The following is a 6191-nucleotide window of genomic DNA, read 5'->3' as shown; positions in this document are numbered from 1 at the left end:
TTTTCTCATCTGAGAACTGGAGTATGGCCATCTAGAAGGGAAGGTTGACAGGACACGCTTACATTAGAGCATTTTGTTCGCCTCCCACTGATCACAGAACAGTAGGAGTCCAGCGTTCCCATAAAGCCCATCTCCTTAGGGGCCTGGCTTTAGCCATCCAAGTTTGAAAGTGGCGACCCATACTGAGGATGGATGAAGAGTTGAGCACTTGCATTTCTTATTCATATACGGGAGGAGTTCTGCAGTCATAACCAACGACATCAACCGACGGCCAGTTAATTTATGCATTTAATTCAAGGATTTGACCTGGAGATGGCAGGAAAACATATACATTCTCCCTCAATTTCTGGAGAAAAGCTGTTCCAATACGTTAGCACATAAGCAATGATCTAGGATCACTTAGAAAACAAGTATTTCTACTGTATAACAACCAAGTTTTTGGGGCTGCAGCTATGAAAAAATACCCACCAGGACAAAGCAGACCGAATAAAATCCAGGTTCTGACTAGACCGGGTGCCTATAGCAGAAGGGCCTCACTGCAAAGGAATAATCCCTTGGCTTCTTGGTATAAGGAAAAGTGTGGAGAGAATGTCTCTTTACAAAAAGAGGAAGCCTGGAAACTGTGCAAACTTGCTCTGTGTCTTTGTCGGGTGAGAGACACGCCATAGGGCCGGGGAAACCGGGCAGTAACACGCGGAGCTTGTTCACTCAGAATCAATGTTCTGCCGGCAGCGATGAAGGCAGCCTCCATAGGCAGCCGCAGCTTTGAAGCAACGAATGGCAGGAGCAGAAACCACAGTAAGCGTGTGTTTGACGGCCAAGGAGGTCACCCAGAGGCCCTCCGGTGCTCCCCTTCATACAACAGGGAATTTGAGGAGAGGTGCAAGTTGAGGGACGAGGTAGTATCGCACCTGCTTTAGTTCAGATTTCTTCCCCCAGTCCCTCTGCATTTCCGGAGCCAAGTTCTATAAATGAGCAAGTTTTTACTGTTGCTATTGTATTTTGATTTGCATACAGACTGTTACAAACAAAACCATTACAGGCTATTTACATATGTGATATATGTAATTCCTCCCTTGCATCCTCGTGACCTTGACTGTTATCTGTCCTGCTTCTCTGACACAACTTGAATTTGTAAAGCCATATTTTCCATGCTCCAACTCTTTTGACCTGCCTAACCCTAAAGTATCATATTGTCATTAAGGCACCTGGGGTCCCAACATGTAGTTGACATGTGCTTTTGAGACAAATTTACCCAAGGCAAAACTGAAAATTCCAATTTGCACATCACGCAGCATCTCATCTGTAGTGCCAGGTACATAACAAAGTTAAATACAATTGAAGCATTTCTTTTCCAAGTCTGTGTTCCAAAACTCACTGCACTCCCTGCTCCAATTCTGAGTTCTGTGCCAGGGAGCAAGCAAAGCCTACACAATTATCCTCTTGAAATAGACTAATTTATATTAAGAGCAAATGGAAGTACATCCGAGATGAGCATCCTTAGTTTGACAGACGAGCAATGCCTCTGCATATTGGTAATAAGAGGAGTTGTTAGAAGAACACTGGTTTGTAATATGGTTGTATTTATGAAAATACTTGCTGCAAATGCTGCTTAAATGTGTTGACCCCTTAAAGGCAATTACTGACTTTATGATTACAGTTCAGACTGGTAATATATTGTGTCTAGCCTCTGGGAAATAGTCAGGAACGGAAATCTAATTGAAATTTTATGTCTTCTTACTGCACATTCCTTATGCCTTCCATCAGAAAAACTTCAGTTCCAAGATAACCTGGGTGCTTTAGCATGAAATCTGCTACGTCTCTGATGTTACAATCCAGTAGGAAAGGTCCTTCCAATGCACACCTACGGCTAAACTGACTATACTGAAGCTGAAAGGCAGCCTACTTTGGTGTGAAATAAAATGGCTTCTTTATATCATCTAACTTACCTAGGGAAATCAAGGTGGCAAAACAATTTAACATGCATTAAGGAAAACCAGTAGATCTATACAGGTAAAAATAGATTTCCTCACGAGATAACCAGAGCAGTGTCTGGGTGAGACACACCTGCCACAGTTCTTTTCACTGGGGCAAAATTAATCTCTTCTGCAGAGACTGAGCAAGTCTGTTCACCACTTAGGGTAACCTCACAGTGGAAGCATTCTGGTGAAAATTCTGGCCTTTTTGTTTGGTTCCTATCACTTGCATCTGTTCTTATGCTTCACAAGCTGCTCCAGCAGGGAGTGCAGAAAGAACATCCACATCTGTCACTAGGGCGTAACAATCTCTTGGAAAATCATACTTTGGGTGGAGTTACAGAATGAACTGTATTCCCCGGCCATCCTCTATTTGCATCGCTACAGGCCATTACCTGTTACATGTGCACTGCTGCATCCTCAAGACTAGTGAAAAGCATTGCAACTTTATGCGTAGAGAAGTCCCAAATCGTTAGCAGAACTCCCCTTATCTCTACTGGGATTGCTTCACTTAACGTGATACAGCCAACAGCCTCCTGCCTTGCATCCACCAATTACGATCAACCAGGGATGCCAAAATTAAGAGCAACAGTAAAACGGACAAAGAGCAGAACACATAATTCAAAGAAACGCCCCTGTCATCACAAGTTTTACTAGCATCTCATTTGAATGCTTTGTTGGAAGGCAAGTAACTCCCCCACCACAAGGAAGACAGGCCTCGGTCAGGACTCGGCCGATTGCTCCTTAGACATGGTTCACGGTACCGTAACGCTCAGTCAATAGAAGTCTGAAATGCCTATGTATCACGGCATTTAGCCAGTCAGATGAATGATGTATTTGATGATGTGATCCTGTTAGGAGGCAGGAAAGACTAAGTTACAAATAAATACAAGGAGAGGGAGTTAACGTCTGCAGCAAAAACCCATCACTTCAAATTGCAATTCTAGACACACCACAGGTATTCTCGAATGCTCAGTATTGCTGGTGATGGCAAAGTATTTACACACAGCAGATGAGAAGCAGCTGGAAGTGAATGACTTTGCTGCTTACAGACTTTGCAAGTCAGGGTGCTGGTACAAAACAAGGCGACGTCACTGTCTTACCGACACCTGGCTGCAGCTGGACCTCCCGAGCAAGAAATTCCCAGTGAAAGGCGCTGCTGGAGTCAATGGGGCGCGCTCTGAAAACGATGCAGAATGAAAGCACATCAGCTCCTGTTGCTCTGCAGGCTACTGTCCCATTGCAACCTCTTCAGACCTGTAACCTCCAGGGGTAGTAGTACAAGGACACACAGCAGTCGGTCAGCTTAGCACCCTTATGAAAATACTTACTCTTTATGATTCTTTCCTCCTTCAGATCTTGAGTGCTTTTGCACACGAGCATTGCAACTCATCTCACGTACGGCCAAACCACAGATCTTTGTTTTCTGGCCACAGCCACACACCCAGTTCCATGTTCCATGGTACAATTCGCGTATCCTCCTCTTGCTCAGATGCTAGGCACATGGGACACAGCAAGAAAACCACTGAAACGTTTCACCTGAGACATGGAGGATGCCTAGATACAGAACTTCCTTTTCACCATTTCGAGCAGCCCAGTTCCAAAGGGAGAAGCCCTCCTGCAGGACTGCTGGTGAGAACGTTTGAGTAAATCAGCCTCAGACACCTCCTACCCAGGGAACAAGACATCCTTCTGACAGAAGCTCTCAAAACCACCTTATTTAATATCAGAAAATGAAGCTTCAATAAAGTAATTTCCATAGGTCTCTCTCTGTGAGACTGTCGTGGGTCCCAGGACACTTCCTATTGGAATAGCATGTAAGCATTGCAAAATTGCTGAGAAAATACAGCAGGAGCTCCTCGGACCCTATCTTTCAGATGTTTAAAACAAGCTAGTATAGCATGGAATCAAGTATTCACTATGCCCTGGAAGGATGCATAGGCTCACTTTAAATCATCAATAGTACAGTCTCTCTGTCATTAAAGTAATTACTTCATTTCTCTTGCTACTGTCTGGAAAACAAATCCTTCAGCAATGATGGCCCTGAGCTGTGCCCTTTATCGGTCAGGACTTTAACTCTGTTGTTTGCTCGCTGAAACTTTACCTTGCTGCTCTGCATATCACAGCCAGGGTTTATCCCAGAGGTCACTGCATTTTTAATCAGCATTTCAAAAGCTCTGTGAATGGGAAACACTACATGAAGTGTCAGGGTTTTTTTATTTTATTTTTAAATGAACTGCTTTTCTGTTTCTTTAATAGGTTTATTTCTCACCAGTGCCCAATTCTTACTGATTTGTTAAGTCTAATTAGTCAGTATTCAAATGTGCCATGCATTAATTTGGACACTGCTCAAATCCCACACAGATTTCATATGAAAATGGATCATTTGAATTTTAAACACAGTCTGTTCCACCAATTCTGACATATTAAGCAAGCTCACAAGCCATTAAAGCCATAAAATGCCAGTTGACCTGCCAACCCACAACGGTAGGGAATGAACAAAGCTATTTACTTTGTTAACTGATGTTCAGAAGCAAGAGCTACATGTACGCTCTGGTTCTGGATCCTTTGATTTCTCCAAAATTTGGGTGAGCTCCCGACGCTGCACTACTTCAGCCTTTGCACAGAACTGTTGGCCATTCCGATGCAGAAGTGGAGCCCTGAGATTCCCTGGTGCTGGAGAGCACTCCAGCTTTCTCAGGCTACAACCACAGAACACAAGTCATCCTGCCTGCTTCACCTGTTTAATATGATAATTAACTCATTTTAGCTAATGGGCTTTAAATACATCTTTTAGGGTAGTCTAGACAACTCACAGAGATGGCTCCTTAGAACTGCCTTCAGAGCAAGGAGGTGCCTTTTATATTTCTGTGCCAATTTGTATTGGAGAAAAGGTGCAGGCTGATCAGAATTCACATAACCAGTTAAAGCCAAACATGTAACTAGTTAAAGCCCCCGCTCCTCCTCTCACTGCTACCAGCTGCAGTCAAGTCAGTTTTGCCTCTGCTAGGATTTCGACACTTAGTTTCGGGTTAAAATTCTCCTTTCTGAGGTGAAGGAACAGCCACCTACACCAGCCTCTCAAGGCTCCCATTGCCTCTGGCACAGAAATCTACGGACATTTGCTTGTCTAGACCAGGAATGTATGGGGTGGTAGCTAGACTGTTGACACTAGCATAGAAAAAGAAAAGTGCGTTTTAACACACGCATTAAAGTATAACCGTACCGCTGCTAGTGCATTTTAGAATCTAGCACAGACGTGGCCTCTTTGAGTCGATCCAGGCAAGGCCATAGAGACTCCTTGGAATCTGGGCTGAGCCCTCAACATCAGTTTCCCAGAACTGCAATAACTTTATTTTAATTCAGCACAACAGCACCTTCCAAACACAGCAACCTGCAAAATAAATGTTTCCTCTCAGGGGTAACCCGACTCCTTTGGCAACACTTCCTCCTCCAAATAAGAGCAGAAATTATAGGAGAAAAGCAAATCCACACAAATAATGGCAACAATCCATGAGAAGAACGATTAGTAAAACTACTTTAAGGTGAAAAAAAATGCGGGACTGTGAAGATCTTGGTAAATAAAAAGCCCTGTAATTCCACCACTGAAGCTTTCATAAGGCAGCAATATTCAGAAAGGTGATAACCTCAAATTATGCAATAGTAAATGAAAGGGAAACTCACTCTCCACACAGCCTCAGCAAAAAGGAAAGGAAAAACTCGGAAGTAGAGTGGTTCTGGCTGCCCCGGTCTCTAGGCACAACTGGCTTGGTAGTTCTTTCCAAAATGCACATGGGACCAGGCAGAGAAGGGGGCTGGCAAATCATCCACAGAACCTTGTTTCACAATTCCGCCCTGGCAGCAGGATCAGTTCCACGTATCAGCACGACATGAGAACTGATTAACTCCTTTAGGTCCTATGGACCCAGAGGTGACAAGTAAAGGATTTCTTTGTTGCTTCAGTAGTGGAATTGCACACACATACTAATCTGGGGGGTGGGAGAGACAAATTTCAGGGTCAGGAGAACAGATTTGCTTTGGGATAAACAAGCAGACAAGTTTTCCCAGATGCACAGAAAAAAGCCCTTAGCTTTGACCAAAGAACATCTCTCTAGCCCAAATGAAGTATTCTACTTCACCTTTGTAATATGTAACACTTAAAGGTTGATATTTTTTCCATTTCAAATTTGACATTTCCTAAGTAAAAGCCAGTTT

At 43.5% G+C, this 6191-nt stretch overlaps 1 long non-coding RNA gene across 1 annotated transcript; it reads right to left on the bottom strand.

Moving 5' to 3' along the window:
- Positions 1-269: 269 nt before the first annotated feature.
- Positions 270-4006, bottom strand: LOC142066032 (uncharacterized). The gene is made up of 3 exons (XR_012663600.1): positions 3308-4006; positions 3080-3156; positions 270-2827 (listed from the first exon to the last, which is right to left on the bottom strand). It is a non-coding gene; the product is annotated as an uncharacterized LOC142066032 (long non-coding RNA).
- Positions 4007-6191: the final 2185 nt, after the last annotated feature.

Source organism: Phalacrocorax aristotelis, chromosome 18 (assembly GCF_949628215.1).
Source record: "Phalacrocorax aristotelis chromosome 18, bGulAri2.1, whole genome shotgun sequence".
NCBI classification, from domain to species: Eukaryota; Metazoa; Chordata; class Aves; order Suliformes; family Phalacrocoracidae; genus Phalacrocorax; species Phalacrocorax aristotelis.
Note: the sequence above shows the minus strand (reverse complement) of the source record. Positions and strands in the feature narration are given on the sequence as shown.